This window comes from Lepisosteus platostomus, chromosome 5 (genome assembly GCF_059453375.1).
Source record: "Lepisosteus platostomus isolate fLepPlt1 chromosome 5, fLepPlt1.hap1, whole genome shotgun sequence".
Lineage (NCBI taxonomy): Eukaryota > Metazoa > Chordata > Actinopteri > Semionotiformes > Lepisosteidae > Lepisosteus > Lepisosteus platostomus.
The window spans coordinates 69,136,120-69,154,713 of record NC_142615.1 but is presented as its reverse complement, the minus strand read 5'-3'; the positions used below and the strand labels follow the sequence as shown (position 1 = coordinate 69,154,713).

The window sequence follows — 18,594 nt, the reverse complement described above, 5'->3', positions numbered from 1 at the left end:
GACAGAGAGAGAGAAAAGGACACCAGTGGGAGAGAGTCCTGAAGCTCTCAGGTCTGGTCTTGATCCGGGTTGGTCCCAGTCCCAGTTTACACTGGTTTACAATGTAAACCCCACAGGAGGTGTCACAAGAGTGAGTGTGGAGTCTGCGTGTTCCTGCTGGGGGTCGCTGGTGTCTGTGTGTGTGGAGTCTGCGTGTTCCTGCTGGGGGTCGCTGGTGCTGGTGTCTGTGTGTGTGGAGTCTGCGTGTTCCTGCTGGGGGTCGCTGGTGTCTGTGTGTGTGGAGTCTGCGTGTTTCTGTTGGCAGTCGCTGGTGCTGGTGTCTGTGTGTGTGGAGTCTGCGTGTTCCTGCTGGGGGTTGCTGGCGCTGGTGTCTGTGTGAAATGACCGCTATCCTTCCTGACGGTTTGAGATCAACAGCGCAGCCTGACGGTCCTGCTGTCTCGACCCGGTCCACTCTGTCAGTTCCGAACCAGGGAGCCATGAGCTGGATCGGCCAGGTTTAAACCGGGTCAGAACTGGGTCACTGTTTCTCAAAGCGCACACAGTAGGTGGGCAGAGACGGGGGGGTCAGGTGTCATTTTACTGAGGGGGGATATGGGGTGCCGTCACCTGCAGCCCTTCACCCTGCTCCTGGGCCACACTGGGAATGACACCCACAGGGTTCAACTCGCTCGTTAATTAGTCGGTCGTTAATTGATCCCGGCTTCATCAGCAGTTTCCTGAGAGGAGCCAGGGTATCGGCTTGTTCCCCCCTCCCACCCCTCTCTGTGTACAGTAGAGCCTCCTGGGCAGCTTGTGAACCCTGGGTCAGTCACTCAGAGGGCTTATAACAGCCCTGCCCGGGGAGGAGGGCTCCCGAGAGCGTCACTCGAGTGTCCCTTAAGCCCATTGGAGGAGAGGGCTGAGGCGGGACGTCACTCCACCGAGGTGGAAGCCCATTGGCTGAGAGGGGACAGGGGGGCGGTCCCTGCGAGAACTCGGGGCAGGTGCGCGTCTCGTTTGAAGTTTGAATTCCTAACGGTCGCGCTTCCCGCCTTTCTCGCCGTGAGGGCTCCTGCCCCGCCGTGGTTTCCCGAGTTTGACCTTATTTTATCATTAATAATTGGTTTTAGTCAGCTTTTTATTAGAATACACAAGCTTTCTTCTTTCCCGCCCTCATGGACGCCGTGTCTCTGCGTCGCCGAGCTGAATCCACAGGTCAACCGCGGTTTGAACACGTTTCAATCACTCAATTCGTGTGTTTTTTAAATATAATGTCGTCTAGAGCAGCAGTTTGTTCTTCACGAACGTAGATATCGGCGTCAAAGGAGTGGAGAAGTGTGCGTTTGCGTCAGTGTCATCAATATCATATGATATCAGTATTGTAACGCTATTATAATATAATACTGCGTCAGTATAATCGGTCTGACAGAGTTTTCGCCAGTCTGGGGCTCTTCAGCACGTTTATACACCTGTTAAACTTGACTGAGTCCAAAGTCAACGCGTTTCTGGACGTTTCTGCGCACCGAGAGGACGTTTGCTGTTCGTGTTGGAGACGGAAGATGTTTCCCGGGCTGTGGCGGTGAGTGGCGACTTGTCCCTCCGTTTCTTCATTGAAATCGTTCAGTCCTCAGGCTGATGAGAAAACAGTCATAGGAGTGAGAAAATGTCTGTGGTGAAATTGTGTAAAAGTGTGTCTTTATCATTGAGCTCGACGGGCTTGAGGTAAAAGTGTGTCAAAAGTGTCGGTTAATCATTGAGCTCGACGGGTTTGAGGTAAAATTGTATCAAAAGTGTCGGGTTATCATTGTAAAATTGTGTAAACGTGTCTTTATCGTTGAGCTCAGGGGGTTTGAGGTAAAACTGTGTAAAAGTTTTTTACCTTTGAGCTCGATGGGTTTGAGGTAAAATTATGTAAAAGTGTCTTCTTATTGTTAAATTGTGTAAAAGTGTCTTTTTATCATTGAGCTCGGTGGGTTTGAGGTAAAATTGTGTTAAAGTGTCTGTTTATCATTGTGCTTGGGGGGTTTGTTGTGAAATTGTGTAAAAGTGTCTATCATTGAGCTCGTGGGGTTTGAGGTCAAATTGTGTAAAAAGTGTCCGTTTATTATTGAGCTCAGGGGGTTTGAGGTAAATTTGTGTAAAAGTGTCTTTTTATCATTGAAGTAAAATTGTGTAAAAGTGTCTATCATTGAGGTTAAATTGTGTAAAGGTGTCTTTATCATGGTAAAATTGTGCAAAAGTGTCTTTTTATCATTGAGCTTGACGGGTTTGTGGTGAAATTGTGTAAAAGTGTCTTTATCATTGAGCTCGGGGTGTTAAACTTTATTTTATATAGCGCCTTTAAAGGTGGCTTCTCAAAGCACTTTACAGGATGACAACAACAATAAATAAGAAGACTACACAAGCTAAAACACAATTACAATACACAGAGGAGACTTTGGATGGTGGTACTAAGAAGAGCAGAGGGGTGAAGAATGGAACCAGTTCAGTAAAGGCTTTTCTGAAGAAGAGGGTTTGGAGTCTGGATCTGAAGGAGTTTAGAGAAGGTGACTCTCTGATATCCTTGGGGAGAGAGTTCCAGAGCTTGGGGGCAGAACAGGAGAAGGCCCTGTCACCCCAAGAGTGTAGAGGGGCTTGGGGGACAGTAAGGAGAGCAGAATTAGCAGAGCGAAGGTTGTGAGGTGGAGAGTAGGGCGATAATAGTTCAGACAGGTACTGAGGTGCCAAGCCATGCAGAGCCTTACAGGTGAGCATGAGGATTTTAAAGTCCACACAGAATTTAACTGGATGCCAGTGCAGGGACTCCAGGATAGGAGTGATGTGGTCACTTGCACCAGACCTGGTCAGGATTCTGGCTGCTGAGGTTTGGACAGACTGCAGTTTGTTCAGAGTAGATTTTGATACCACATGCAAGTAGAGAATTACAGTAGTCAATTTGAGAGAATACAAATGTGTTGATCAGCTTTTCAGCCACAGTTAGTGATAGCATAGGGGGTAGTCTAGCGATATTTCTAAGGTGAAAAAAACATGTTTTGACGATATGCTGCACATGTGGGTCGAATGTTAAGCCAGAATCTAATATAACTCCAAGGTTTTCAATTTTGATTGAAGCTCAAGTACAGAGCCATCTACAGACAGGGTTACAGGACTGGCTTTACGAAGTTGATGGGGGGTGCCAATAAGCATGACTTCAGTCTTGTCACAGTTAAGATGAAGGACGCTTTGAGTCATCCAACTTTTTACGTCAGAGATGCAATTAGATAGAATAGAGACAGCCACATCAGTGTCAGGTTTGGTATGGATGGATAGTTGAGTATCATCAGCGTAAAAATGAAAGCTGAGGCCATGTGATCTTAAAAGCTGACCAAGCAGGAACATGTAAATGCTGAAGAGCAAGGGGCCTCGTATTGAGCCCTGAGGAACACCAGACTTGACAAGACCAATTTCAGACCTGTACCCATTGAGAGAGACAAAGCGATCGGTGAGGTAAGATTTGAACCATTTGAGGGCAGTGTCAGAAACTCCAAACACAGTCTCAGGACGAGAAAGTAAGATGTCATGGTCAACAGTGTCAGAAGCAGCACTGAGATCAAGAAGGAGGAGTATAGAGAGGGAACCAGAATCAGAAGCTATTAGATGATCGGTGGTGATGTAACTGGAGTGTGACAGCACGTTCTAGACTTTTAGGAAGAAAGGGTCAGTTGGAGATGGGGTGAAAATTAAGATTGTCGAGAGCCATGTTAGGCTTTTTTGGCACAGGGGTAATGGCAGCAGTTTTGAGGACCGTTGGTACAATGCCAGTACTCATGGATTCATGTATGATATTGAGGACAATGGGACAGAGAGAAGAGAAACAGGACTGGAATAAAGTGGTGGGAATGGGATCTAAAATAGATGTGGTGGGTTTCATGCGTGTAACTAGTTTGTTGAGGGATGCTGAGTCAAGAAGAGAGAAGCTGGAGAGAAGGGAACCAGAGAAGTTGGATGAGGAGGGAGGAGGTATGGAAATGATATGTGCAGTGGAGAGAATGTGATGTGCGTGTTGAAGATAAAATTGTGCAAAAAATGTTTTATCATTGAGCTCAGGGGGTTTGAGGTGAAATTGTGTAAAAGTGTCTATCAATGAGCTTGGGGGGTTTGTGGTAAAGTTGTGTAAAAGTCTTTTTATCATTGTGTACAAGTGTGTTTTTATCATTGAGGTTGGGGGGTTTGTGGTGAAATTGTGAAAAAGTGTGTTTTTATCTTTAAGCTCGGGGGGGTTGTGGTGAAATTGTGTAAAAGTGTCTTTATCGTTGAGCTCGGGGGTTTAGTGGTGAAATTGTATGAAAGTCTTTTTATCATTGGGCTTGGGGTGTTTGAGGTAAAAGTGTCTTTTTATCATTGTGTTCGGGGGATTTGTTGTGAAATTGTGTAAAAGTGTCTTTTTATTATTGTGCTCCAGGGGTTTGTGGTGAATTTGTGTAAAAGTCTTATTGAGCTCGGGCTGTTTGAGGTGAAATCGTGTAAAACTGTCGATCAATGAGGTAAAATTGTGTAATAATAACTGCTTACACTCATAGTGCTTTTCTGGACACTCCACTGTACGTGCTTTACAGAATGAGGACTCCCCTCCACCACCACCAAGGTAAGTGGTGATATAAGAGTGTCTGTTTATCATTGAGGTTAAAATTGTGTAAAAGTGTCTTTTTATCGTTAAGCTCGGTGGGTTTGAGGTCAAATTGTGTAAAAAGTGTCTATCATGGTCAAATTGTGTAAAAGTGTCTGTATCATTGATCTCGACGAGTTTGAGGTAAAATTGTGTAAAAGTGTCTGTTTATCATTGAGCTCAGGGGGTTTGAGGTAAAATTGTGTAAAGTTTCTTTTTATCATTGTGCTCGGGGGGTTTGTGATAAAGTTGTGTAAAAGTCTTTTTATCATTGTGTACAAGTGTGTTTTTATCATTGAGGTTGGGGGGTTTGAGGTGAAATTGTGTAAAAGTGTCTTTTTATCATTGAGCTCGGGGGCTTTGTGGTGAAATTGTGTAAAAGTGTCTTTTTATCATTGAGGTAAAATTGTGTAAAAGTGTCTTTTTATCATCGTGCTCAAGGGGGTTGTGGTGAAATTGTGTAAATTTTTTTTGTTATTGAGCTCGGGATTTTGTGGTGAAATTGTGCAAAAGTGTCTTTATCATTGAGCTCGGGGGGTTTGTGGAGAAATTGTGTGAAAGTGTCTTATCATTGAGCTTTGGGGGTGTGAGGTGAAAGTGTGTAAAATTAATAATTGCTTACACTTACATAGCGCCTTTCTGGACACTCCACTCAACGCGCTTTACAGGATATGAGGACTCCCCTCCATCAACACCGAGGTAAGTGGTGATATTAAAGTGTCTTTTTATCATTGAGCTCGACGGGTTTGAGGTGAAATTGTGTAAAAGTGTCTATCATTGAGGTAAAATTGTATTTTTATCATTGTGCTCTATGGGATTGTGGTCAAATTGTGTAAAAGTGTCTTTTTATCATTGAGCTCGACGGGTTTGAGGTAAAATTGTGTAAAAGTGTCGGTTTATCATTGAGCTCGGGGGGTTTGTGGTCAAATTGTGTAAAAGTGTCTTTTTATCATTGAGCTCGACGGGTTTGAGGTAAAATTGTGTAAAAGTGTCGGTTTATCATTGAGCTCGAGGGGGTTGTGGTAAAATTGTGTATAAGTGTCTTTTATTGAGCTCGGGCTCTTTGAGGTGAAATCGTGTAAAAGTGTCTATCAATGAGGTAAAAGTGTCTTTTTATCATTGAGCTCAGGGTGTTTGTGGTGAAATTGTGTAAAAGCGTCTAACATTGAGGTAAAATTGTGTAAAAGTGTCGGTTTATCATTGTGCTCGGGGGGTTTGTGGTGAAATTGTGTAAATGTCTTGATCATTGAGCTCAGGGGGTTTGTGGTGAAATTGTGAAAAAGTGTCTAACATTGAGGTAAAATTGTGTAAAAGTGTCTTTATCATAGAACTCGGGGGCTTTAAGGTGAAATTGTGTAAAAGTGTCTTTTTATCATTGTGCTTGGGGGTTTTTTTGGTGAAATTGTGTAAAAGTGTCTTTTTATCTTTGAGCTTGTGGTGTTTGTGATAAAGTTGTGTAAAAATGTTTATCATTAAGCTCGGGGGCTTTGTGGTGAAATTGTGTAAAAGTGTCTTTTTATCATTGTGCTTGAGGGGTTTGTGGTGAAATTGTGTAAAAGTGTCTTTTTCTCATTGTGCTCAGGGAGGGTTTGTGGTGAAATTGTGTAGAAGTGTCTATCATTGAGCTCGTGGGGGTTTGTGGTGAAATTGTGTAAAAGTCTTTTTATCATTGTGCTTATGGGGTTGTGGAGATATTGTGGTTTTTGGGTGTAAAAGTCTTCTTGTTCACACGTTGCTGCTGTGATGTGGCCTTTCGCCTGTAGGTGGCGCGCTGTCCAGTCATTTTTAAATGTACCAGTCCTGATGGATGACTGTACACATCTCTCCAGACACAGCTGGGTGAGCTCCTCCAGTCAGGACAGGAGGCTCTACTGTACACAGAGAGGGGCGGGAGGAGGGAACAAGCCGATACCCTGGCTTCTCTCCAGACACAACTGGGGGAGGGGCGAACAAGCCGATGAGCTGCTCAGGTCTGTTATCTACTGTCTGACTCCTGTCTGCTCTCCTGCTCTCTCCGGGGAAACAGCAGGTGCTTTTCGGCCAATCTGTCTCTCCTGAAGCAGTTCAGCTCCGGCCTCTGACTTCTGGTGCATTGTCTCCCCCTGGCGTGGACTGTGCTGTACTTTGGCGCCTCATTGACTTCATCGATCCAGACGGGTGTGGACCCCAGTGTCCCGACTGCTGGTCAGTACAGATCCCATGTTGGAAAGAACGTATTATCCTATTAAGATCATTGATTAGTTCTGGTCGTACTGATGAACCTGTTCAGGTGATGATTAACTTTATGAATCCACTAGGTGGCGCCAGAGCAGCGTCACAGCGAGGACAGGAAACCTGCCACCTCACATCAGCAGGAAGAGAAGGCGAGAGAGAGAGAGATGGCAGTGTGTAGGAGCTCAGCGCTCAGCCCTTGTCATTGTGCTCAGGCTGTTTGAGGTAAAATTGTGTAAAAGTTTTTTATCATTGTGCTCGGGGGGTTTGTGGTGAAATTGTGTAAAAGCGTCTGTTTATCGTTGAGGTAAAATTGTGTAAAAGTGTCTTTCTCTTTGAGCTCACGGCGTTTGAGGTCAAATTGTGTAAAAGTGTCTTTTTATCATTGAGCTCGGGGGGTTTGTTGTGAAATTGTGTAAAAGTGTCTGTCATTGAGCTCAGGGGGTTTGTGGTGAAATTGTGTAAAAGTCTCTTTATCATTGTGCTTATGGGGTTGTGGAGATATTGTGGTTTTTGGGTGTAAAAGTCTTATTGTTCACACGTTGCTGCTGTGATGTGGCCTTTCGCCTGTAGGTGGCGCTCTCTCCTGTCATTTTTAAATGTACCAGTCCTGATGGATGACTGTACACATCCTCAGTCAAGGGGAATATCTAATTAGTTACTCTCCAAATAGCATTTTTGTATGAAACATTTAAAGAAATCGACAACCACTTTTCAAAACGCACAAAAACACAGACTGGTATGTTTGACAATGAGGAAATAAGACACAGGCGAAACGAGAATTCACCATCACTTTCTGCATGTTTACTGTGACCTGTCCTGATCATGAGAAGTCTCAGACGCGTCTCTTCACCAGACAGTTTAATACAGCAGTTCTACATGGGACCGGTGTGACAGTATGTGGGTAACAGTGATGGCTCTCTCTGCTGTACTGCTGTGGCCCTCCCTCCTGATGACAGAATCGTCTCACACTTCACCTTCACAGACACAAGCTCCATGTGTTTGTGGTGAAATTGTGGGTCTGTTGGTGTAAAAGTTTATTATTGAGCTCACTGAACTGATCTCGAAGGCCACTTTAATTTCAGTTGGCGTCTGACATTTTGAGTGAAATTGTAGTTTTGTAGGTTTAAATGTGCTGTTTCTTTGACTAGCCGGCTTGTTTAGCTGATATTTATATTTCCTCCTCCTGAAGTAAATATCAAGTGTTTTTTTAATGAAATTGTAGGATACCGGTGTGTCGAAGTGGCTCCGGTTTTGCTGCGGCTCATGTCAGATCCAGGGCTGATAGAAACAGTTTGATCAATAAATGAACTAAAAACCGGGATTCGCACGTTTGTTGCACTTCAGCTGAACAGAGACGACATTTTCAAACCGTCTATATTGGAGGTCTGCATCACCGCTGTTAAAATCGACAATGTCGTAAAAACGTGTTTTCGAGGTTTGCTTCGGTTCAGATGACACCTCAAATACAGTAATACAGTATAAAAATAAGTGACAAGAAATACGCTGTGCTGAAGCTCTGTATGATGACGTGTTCTTAAAGGTTTATTTGAGTTCAGGTAAAGAGAAATGAAAGTTTTATAAACACTTATTTCGGAGGCGTGTTTCACTCCAGGGGAAGTGAGCAGAAACTAAACCAAAGAAATGCAAGAACAGGGCGTACAGATGCGTTATGAAAGGGTGTTCTGGATGTTTGACTCAAAAACAACGATATAAAAACCGAAAACAGGAGATCTGCAGGTTGTCCGTTAAACCTTGAAGTTTATTAAGTAGTGATCAGCAGTAACTTACTGGTTTGCCCCGGTTCTTGTCTTCCAGTTCAGGACTTGTGCTGGGGAATGAGTGTGGTCTGTGGGCTCTGGCGGGAACAGTCACACTGTGGGGACGGGGGTATCCTGTTCCTGCTCTGATGTTCTCTCCTGGAATCTCCATTAACATGTGATCTCAAGAAAAGAGAGTGATTGATGGACTTTGAGTGCCTTGTGAAATTCTCTGGGCTCGACCCCGTGTTTCGGCTGCGATGCCGTCGAGCGATCATCTGCTGTGAGTTCCCTTGTGGTGTCCCCATGTGACTGCGTGTGCCCGTGTCACTGCTGTGTGTGACAGTGGATTCCTCTCCGTCGCCCCTCAGGCGTTCCTGGGTCTCCTCTCCGTGGTGCAGCTGGACTGTAAAGAGTGCGCTGGAGAGGATTGAGCTGCTGCGGTGAAGGAGTGTGAGATGTGCTGAGTGCGAGACTGACGAGCGCAGGCGAGCGGCGGCTCTCGCCTTCCTCCCGAACTTCGGTCTGAAACCTCATGAACGCTCTCGGCAAGGTCAGTCGGTCGGTGTCCTTAAATGTTTTGATTGCCTGTTATTCCTCTCATCGTCCAGGCAGGGGTGTTGAGTTCCGCCCGTCTTCTGCACGTTCAGAGAGACCGACCCTGTGAGCGCACACGGGGGAGAGAGAGAGGAGGAGCAGGCCCCACTTCCAGCCTCTCGCTCTTTCACAGCCCCGTACCTGAGGACCAGAGCGTCTCTCGTCAGCAGGGCCTCGCGCCTGCAGGTGACTGAAGTGTGCTTTTATATACAGGTGAGAGAGAGTGCACAAGAATCGTCAGAAGTCAACACCGTTCGTTAGAGGTGGATGATGTCCAAGGTCACCCAGAAATAGAGCACGACAGGTCACTCAGAGGAAAGGTATTTTTCATTTTTCACCGGCGTATGGATCTACCAAGTAGACGCCAGACAAAAAACATTGAAAATGCGATTTGAAATTCACACTGACGTGTTTTGAACTGTTCTTGAAGCGGCTGTTCCTTAGAAGCGTTTGATCTGTGTTCAGGTCTTCTGCTAAGGAGATGTGGTCAGGAAGGGCAGCGACTCTTTCTCTTGTCTGACTGTTGTGTCTGCAAACCCTGAGGTGTCCTGCGGTCTTTATGATCTATAATCACACTTTCCCCTGTGGACATTAAATCATCTGTCGCAGCAGGATGCCGATTGATTTGAAAGGCAGCTTTAGCCCGACAGCATGAGAGAGAGGCCAACATCAGTCTGGCTGGAGGTCTGGTGAAAGGAAAGCTTTGAATTTAGAGAATTTAAAATGATTTTTGTAGATTTTAAAACTAAGGGATTGAGTAGAACTAAGTTATTTTATTTCAGTTGAACTATTAGGAACAGTTATTTTACGAAACCCGAACATTATTCTGTGTTTTGGTTTACTCGAGATTTAACGCAAGATGGAGTTCTTGGGCGGTGTGGAACGTGTTCAGTGTCCTGCAGGAGTTGTCGGGCGGTGTGGAACGTGTTCAGTGTCCTGCAGTCCAGGCTTTCACTGTGGAGCTCGCCAGTTTGACATCTTGAGTGATTTTCCTCAGCCTCTAGTTTCTCTCCCTCACGATCCTGCGCTCCTCCGGCAGCAGTTTCTCATTGTTGGCAATCTTGGCGAGGATCTCGGTGTGCTGTTTCATCTTGCGCAGCTCGGCGATGTGATCCTCGAAGCCCGGGCGGGCCTCCTCTTCCTCGTTGCGGATGAGCAGCTCGATGTAGGCGGCCGTGGACAGAGCGTTGGGCTTCAGGGCGATCTCCAGCCGCGCCAGGCAATTGGAGGACAGCCTGATCAGCTGCATGATCCGGTCCTCGATCGACTCGAAGTCAAGTTCGATTTTCTCGAGCATCTCCTTCGGCGACATGAACTTGCCGGAAGCCTTAATGATTTCGCTCAGCTTCACCGAGATCTGCCCAGCCGAGATCTGAGGCAGCAGCAGCCTCGCCATCGCCGAGCGCTCCTCCAGGACTTTCTTCGTCAGCGCCAAGTCCTTCCCCTCCGTCTTCTCCAGGGTTTGGAAAAACCTCTTCAGCTGCTTCACATGGTTCGTCCAGACGATTTTCTCCAGCTTGTTCTTGTCCTCTTCCTCGTCATCACTCCCGGAGCCCTCCCTGTTGGAATCTGTGTTGGGCCTCTCGTTTTGCGTGTAAAGGGCGGAGGAATCCCTTCTGGTTGTGGAGCTCGTAGGACGTCACAATGGAGGTCTGACTCTCCGCCTGCGAGCGGTTGGTCTCCTCGTGGATCAGCTTGAATCGAAACCGATCCTCCCACTGCACGCCCAGGATGTAATTGATCATTGCGTTGATGGGGGTGGTCTTCCCTGCCCCCGTGGCCCCCAGAAGGATGATGACCTTATTGTTTCCTTCTTCTACTTTTCTGCTGAACGCGAAGCGCTGGAAATGCTGCTCGTCGGTGGGCTCCTGTTCCAGCGACAGCCTGTATAAGGAAGGCTGCCCGCGCTCTATCAAAGTGGAGAAGTTTAGGAAGTGGTCGCTCTGTACTTTAACACGACTGACGTCCCCTGACTTGACTCTGCTGTCCTTCAGGATTGTTATTGGAGTCTCGGGGCTCGGTGGACTCTGTAGCCCCTGTAGGTACGAGCAGCCTGTGCCAGAGATTTCTGTAAGACCAGCTTGTACTCCACGCACAGGTCTTTAAACTGCAGGAGTTTCTGGTTCATCTCTGGAAACTGGATCGCAATCGTGTCTTTCATCAGGTCTTGGCACCGCGCGATATAATTATCCATTTCGTCTAAAATACGCTGCGATCGGCGAACTAACCCGATGCTGACGATTGTGGCAGGTCACCTCAGTGTGAGTCTCTCACCTGGAATCAGTGTGTCTGTCAGGGTCATACAGCTGGAGACAGGTCACCTTAGTGTGAATCTCTCACCTGGAATCGGCAGTCATACAGCATCCCCAGCTGGAAGGGGCGTCCGAGTGTGGCCACCTCGATGGTTTCTGAGTCCGACATAGCTCTGGAGCCTGGGTTCGTTACTGAAATCAAACCTAACACAGAGATGTTAAATGATTAACATCACAACCTTTGTACATGATTTCAAAGTCATGCACCAACGTGGCTTGATCATGTTGATAAAATGCTGCGTTTTGACATTCTGTTCTTAACAGCCGTATCAGCTGGACAGATAAAAGTGCAAAGATCATTGTTTTTATTGTTGGCATAGCAGGTATGAGGCTCCACTGGAGCCATAAAACATTGTGCATTATAAAACGATATCTATGTACCATTATACAATCTGTTTGAATTTGGTCTTTGCACGTAAATCTTACTGTAACCGAAACAGGAGCAGAACTGGAGGTCAACATCTGTGGAGTTGCAGAGGAAGACGTACTGGACTTGAATTTGAGCAACTCTGAATTTTTCTTCTTTAACAAGTGGATAGCAGGAACAAATCAATCCCTTCAGCTGAATTGTCCTGCCTCTTAAAAACAGTTTCGCCTTGAAACCAAGCATTAATTTTGACAACAAATCTTAGGTGTGGGCAACGAGCAGAAATGCATTTATTTGGTCTTTGCACGTAAACCTTACTGTAACCGAAACTGGAGCAGAACTGCAGGTCCGCGTCTGTGGCGATGCACTAATGCACTACCGGTACGTTGTAGCTGCTTGACCCTTTTGTTCCTCTTCGTCGTCTTATTCTAAGCCCTTCCCTCTCTGACAGCTACCACGCGGGGCGCCTGACCTGGGCGACCATGGAGCTGTGAAAAAATAGAGCCGAAACCTACTGTGCTCTTGGTGTCGCGCGTCGAACGGCAGCGGTTTCCTGCTTTTTTCCAGGCCTCTTCTGCAGTCGGTGGCCCTTGTGGTCCCCTGAGCCAAGAGCTCAGGGATTCGCTCCCTGTATGTGCTGGAAGCCCCACCTCCACCGAGAGATGGCCGGTGTCCTTTTGGACTTTGCACTGATGTGGAATTAAAACTTAAATGTCGCCCTGTTCATCAGTAGTCTGCAGTCCTCTCTGTTAAACTGTCAAGGTGCTGTCAAAAAATTCCATTATTACACTAGAGACATAGTAAAATAAAAAAAAGCTAACAGCAATCATCTAACAAAAGAGGTTGTTGATGGAGATGCCAGTAAACCCTGGTGTGTCTGCAGCAGGGCTGTCCAGTCCTGGTCCTGGAGGGGTCAGTCAGTGTGTGTGTCCAGTCCTGGTCCTGGAGGGGTCAGTCAGTGTGTGTGTCCAGTCCTGGTCCTGGAGGGGTCAGTGTGTGTGTGTCTGCAGCAGGGCTGTCCAGTCCTGGTCCTGGAGGGGTCAGTCAGTGTGTCCAGTCCTGGTCCTGGAGGGGTCAGTCAGTGTGTGTGTCTGCAGCAGGGTTGTCCAGTCCTGGTCCTGGAGGGGTCAGTCAGTGTGTCCAGTCCTGGTCCTGGAGGGGTCAGTCAGTGTGTCCAGTCCTGGTCCTGGAGGGGTCAGTGTGTGTGTGTCTGCAGCAGGGCTGTCCAGTCCTGGTCCTGGAGGGGTCAGTCAGTGTCCCCAGTTCTGGTCCTGGAGGGGTCAGTCAGTGTGTCCAGTCCTGGTCCTGGAGGGGTCAGTCTGCCCCCTCTCAAACTGGTGGAGCAAAAGTTTCTAGCACCTTCTGTGCTCCCCTGTCCCCTCCGACACCCCGCCAGCTCCCAGATCATTCCCCTGCCTCCAGCAGCCACCTTCCGGACCGGCCTGGGCGGACGACCGCAGAACCGGCGCTCGGGGGGAGCCGGGCCGCGTCACGACTGCGGGCGCCACGATCACAGCCAGTTTCACATCGATCGCCGTTCCGGGGCGACCTGTTTGTTCTGTAGTGTGAACAGTGACACACACGCGCACAACATGAGATTATTAAAACAGACAGACGTGAGAACCTCCGCGCACACACGCCGAGCGAGCAGCAGAGTCATTTCTCCTCCCCGCCGTTAGTGACGCAGGTCCGCTTGTCCACGAGCCGCTGAGGCCCGATCACGCGGCCCTCGCGTCTCTCCTGCACACCGGGGCGCAGAGACGAGGAGCCTGCAGGACAGGAGACAGGAGAGAGACGAGGAGCCTGCAGGACAGGAGACAGGAGAGAGACGGGTGAGCCTGCAGGACAGGAGACAGGAGAGAGACGGGTGAGCCTGCAGGACAGGAGACAGGAGAGAGACGGGTGAGCCTGCAGGACAGGAGACAGGAGAGAGACGGGTGAGCATGCAGGACAGGAGACAGGAGAGAGGAGAGAGACAGATCAGTCTGTACGACAGGTACACCTGGGGACAGGAGAGAGCAGAGAGACGGCTCAGCCTACAGGACAGGAGACAGGAGAGAGACAGGTCAGTCTGTACAACAGGTACACCTGGAGAGAGACAGGTCAGCCTGCAGGACATGAGAGAGAGAGACAAGTTCATGAGAGACGAAATTCAGACACTGATGGACACATTCCTAAACACTCCATATCAAACCAACAAACTAGGGATGAACTTGGCCACACAAAAACTAAATCACCTATTCCACAAACTAGCATCAAAATCTAAGCTAAAAACAACTAAAAAAAACTACCAAAAAACAAAAGCAAAAGAAAAGTGGTTTGATATGGAGTGCAAAAACATCAGAAATGCACTACGAAAAGTCTCAAATGAAAAACACAGACAACCACACAACACAGATCTGCAACTCAGGTACTGTGACATTGTAAAACTTTACAAACACACGCTGAAAAAGAAAAGAAACACATACATAAACAAACAACTTGCAGAAATTGAGGAGTCACTAAATCAGAACTGTTTCTGTGAGAAGTGGAACAACTTAAACAAATCAAAACCAGAAGAATTGGCCATCCAAAATGGAACAATCTGGCAAACATACTTTGAAAATCTCCCGAATACAAATCAATCAGACCAAAACCACTTTTGAAAAACTCAAATTTTGGAATTGGCTATCAAAGACAACCAAAACCCCTAAGACTCCCCAATCACTGAGCAGGAGCTACTGGACAAACTCCAGGCCCTCAGACCACGCAAAGCCTGTGGCCATGATGGAGTCATAAATGAGATGCTGAGACACAGCAGCCCAAAGTTGCAACAAGCCCTGCTCAAACTCCTCAATCTCATCATGACAGCTGGATGTTTCCCTGAGGCCTGGAACCAAGGACTGATCACGCCCATCTATAAGAGTGGAGATAGACTCGATCCCAACAACTACCGGGGCATCTGTGTGAACAGTAACCTGGGGAAGGTATTCTGCAGTATCCTAAATACACGAATACTGGCCTTCCTTACCGAACACAATGTCCTGAGTAAAAGTCAGATTGGCTTCTTGCCAGATCACCGCACATCTGATCACATTTACACCCTACACACACTGATAGACAAACACATCCACAAAAAACACAAAGGAAAAATTTTTGCCTGCTTTGTTGATTTCAAAAATGCATTTGACTCGATTTGGCACGAGAGATTGTTTTACAAACTACTCCAAAGTGGCATAGGGGGCAAAGTGTACGACATAATTAAATCAATGTATTCAGAGAGCAAATGTGCATTGAAAATTGGAAACAAAAGGACTAAATTCTTCACCCAAGGCCGTGGGGTGAGACAGGGCTGCAGCCTGAGCCCAACACTGTTCAATATCTATATCAATGAATTAGCAGGAATGTTGGAGCAGTCTGCAGCTCCTGGTCACACACTACACGACACAGAAATCAAGTTCCTGCTCTACGCAGATTACCTGGTCCTGCTGTCGCCCACAGAACAGGGGCTGTACTGTCAGACCTGGGCACTGCCAGTCAATCTGGACAAGACCAGAGTTATGGTTTTCCAGAAGAAAGCCAGACCTCAGGGAAACAGGTACAAATTCACACTGAACAACAACATATTGGAGCACACATCCAGCTACACATATCTCGGTCTCACCATCAGCTCTTCCGGGAGTTTTGACTTGGCAGTGAAGGCACTGAGGGAGAAGGCACTCAGGGCTTTCTACGCAATAAGAAGGAGGCTCTTCAACATCAACCCACCAACAAGAATCTGGCTCCAAATATTTGAAAGTGTAATCCATCCCGTTGCCCTAAAAGGCAGTGAAGTGTGGGGTCCCCTCACAGACCAGGATTACACCCAATGGGACAAACACCCCACAGAAACTCTGCACATGGAGATCTGTAGAAACATCCTCCGTGTGCAAAGAAAAACTAACAACGGGTGCAGGGCCGAATTAGGCCAGTACCCACTATTGATAAACATACAGAAAAGAATATTAAAGTATTGGCTACACCTAAAAAACAGCGACCAAAATTCCTACCACCACAAAGCCCTGCTGAGCCAAGAGCTGAGCCCAAAACAGAGCCCCCTGAGCCAGCTGGTCCTGAGGCTCACCGACCTGAGCCACACCGACACTAACCGGCCTCAGGACAGCACTGCTAGAGCACCACAACCCAGACTCAACCACATCACAGCACAGATCAAACAACAATATCTCACACACTGGGACACACACACACACAAACACAACATAAACTGGAATGCTACAGAACCCTAAACAGACAATACACACTAGCTGAATATTTGACCAAAATAAAAAATAACAAACAAACAGACCCTGACGAAGTACAGGCTCAGTGACCACAGCCTGGCCATAGAAACTGGGCGACACAGGCAGACCTGGCTGCCCAGAGAGGACAGGCTGTGCTCCCACTGCCAGTGGGGAGAAATGGAGACAGAGGTGCACTTCCTACTGCACTGTGACAGATACTCTGGGATTAGAGACACATTCTTCCCGAAATTCAGAAATCTAATCCCAGAGTTCCCAAACCTGCCAAACCCACAACAGGTCCCAATCCTACTGGGAGAGGGAGGAGGGAACTCAGTTGATCTGGCAGACCAGTATGTGATCTCCTGTCCCAGCCTGAGGAACAGTGAGCCTGTCTCCCAATAATGCTCCAGCCACCTACAGTATATGTCAATATTTTATAATATGTCTTTGTTGTAAATGTCTGTAACATGTCTGTAGATTTTATTTTACTTCTATTTTTTGTTTTGTTCCATGTTAATTTTATTATTTTTATTTGCTTTGGCAACACTGATTGTACCCATCGGTCATGCTAATAAAGCACCTTGAATTGAATTGAGAGGAGAGGGGGGAGAGAGAGGAGAGAGAGAGAGCGAGAGAGCGAGCGAGAGACCTGAGAGAGAGTTCATACAGACACTGTATTCAGCGTGTTGTCACAGTGGGACAGTACTGTGATCAGAGTGGGGCGCTAGTGTTCAGTGAGAAATCACAGTGGCACAGTACTGTGTTCAGGCTGTCATCCGAGGGGGACAGTACTCTGTTCGGTGTGTGATCCCAGTGGCACAGCACTGTGTTCGGTGAGAAATAATAAATAATAAAGTAAATAATAACAACGTAACGTGGTTTTCGGCACGTCTACCTAGGCTGCAGCTGCTCCTGCATTATGTTTCATGTAGAAGTCTTAGCTTAGATTTTGTTTGCAAAAGATGAGCAAAATCTTTAAATGCAAATAACAAAAACTAGACACAACCGCAGTCCATACGAGGCCCCCTGCTACACTTTCACTGTTAATTCATTAAAGCCCATATTATCTGTGCTTTCCCTCACGATAAACAACTGCACCTGAATTGACACATCTCTTCTTGCTGAGTCCTTCGCAGAACAAACGAAATTTCTCACCGGTCAGAGACAACAATTCTAGTGGAGCATATCCTGTCTTTGACAGGACTTGTAGTGTTTTTAGAGAAACCAACAAGGTCAGTTCTATTCCTTGTGTTTATCACCGTCGGAAATTACTCTCCAGTCAGCTGATTTGTACACCGTGTGTGCAGTTCTTGTGTGAAGGAGATTGTGAGTAGTATTATTAGTAGTGTTATTGCTATTAGTAGTAGTATTAGTATTATTACTGGTATTATCATTGTTATCAGTAGTATTAGTAGAGTATTAGTATTGTTAGTGTTATTATTAGTAGTATTAGTATTAGCAGTAGTAGTATTAGTAGTATTATTAGCGCTGTCAGCAGCAGTAGTAGTAGTAGCAGTCGTATTATTAGTATTATTAGTGTTATCAGTAGTATTAGTAGTGTTAGTAGTAGTACTATTGTTGTCAGTTGTAGTATTAGTAGTGTTAGTAGTAGTACTATTGTTGTCAGTTGTAGTATTAGTAGTGTTAGTAGTAGTACTATTGTTGTCAGTTGTAGTATTAGTAGTGTTAGTAGTAGTACTATTGTTATCAGTAGTAGTATTAGTAGTGTTAGTAGTAGTACTATTGTTATCAGTAGTAATATTAGTGTTAGTAGTAGTACTATTGTTAGCAGTAGTAGTATTAGTGTTAGTAGTAGTAGTACTATTGTTATCAGTGCATGATGCCAAGAATAATTCCCAGATGTTCATTCTGTAAGTTGCATTCATAATGGCCAGCAGCCCTATCACCCTGCAACTCTCAGCTGGCAGCCCCACTGGAGCCCAGCAGTGTGAGCCTGGCCAGTACCTGGAGGGGAGACTGCTGGGAAAACACTGAGGCTGCTGCTGGGAGAGGTGTGAGTGGGGCCAGCAGGGGGCGCTCTCACCCTGCGCTCTGTGTGGGTCCTGATGCCCCAGTATAGTGACGGGGACACTGGACTGTAAACAGGCGTCGTCCTGCAGATGAGACATCAAACCGAGGTCCTGACTCTCTGTGGTCATCAACAATCCCAGGGTGTCTCTCGAGAAGAGTAGGGGTTTTACACCGGCGTCCTGGTCAAATTTCCCATTGGCCCTTACCAGTCATGGCCTCCTAATAATCCCCATCTATGAACTGGCTTCATCACTCTGCTCTCCTCCCCACTGTGAGCTGGTGTGTGGGGAGAGGACTGGGGCGTCATCCAGGTGGGGCTGCACACTGGTGGTGGTAGTGGGATCCCCAGGACCTGTAAAGACTTGTAAAGGACAGCGCCTCATTAACTTCATTGATCCAGACGGGTGTGGACCCCAGTGTCCCGACTGCT

At 46.7% G+C, this 18,594-nt stretch overlaps 2 protein-coding genes across 3 annotated transcripts in view; one reads left to right on the top strand and one right to left on the bottom strand.

Moving 5' to 3' along the window:
* The window catches only part of LOC148671925 (GTPase IMAP family member 7-like), a 396,318-nt gene that overhangs the window by 3,085 nt on the left and 374,639 nt on the right, over positions 1–18,594 (top strand). The gene's annotated exons all lie outside the window — the stretch shown is intronic.
* LOC148671947 (uncharacterized) overlaps positions 1–18,594 on the bottom strand; it is a 206,332-nt gene that overhangs the window by 84,162 nt on the left and 103,576 nt on the right. The gene's annotated exons all lie outside the window — the stretch shown is intronic.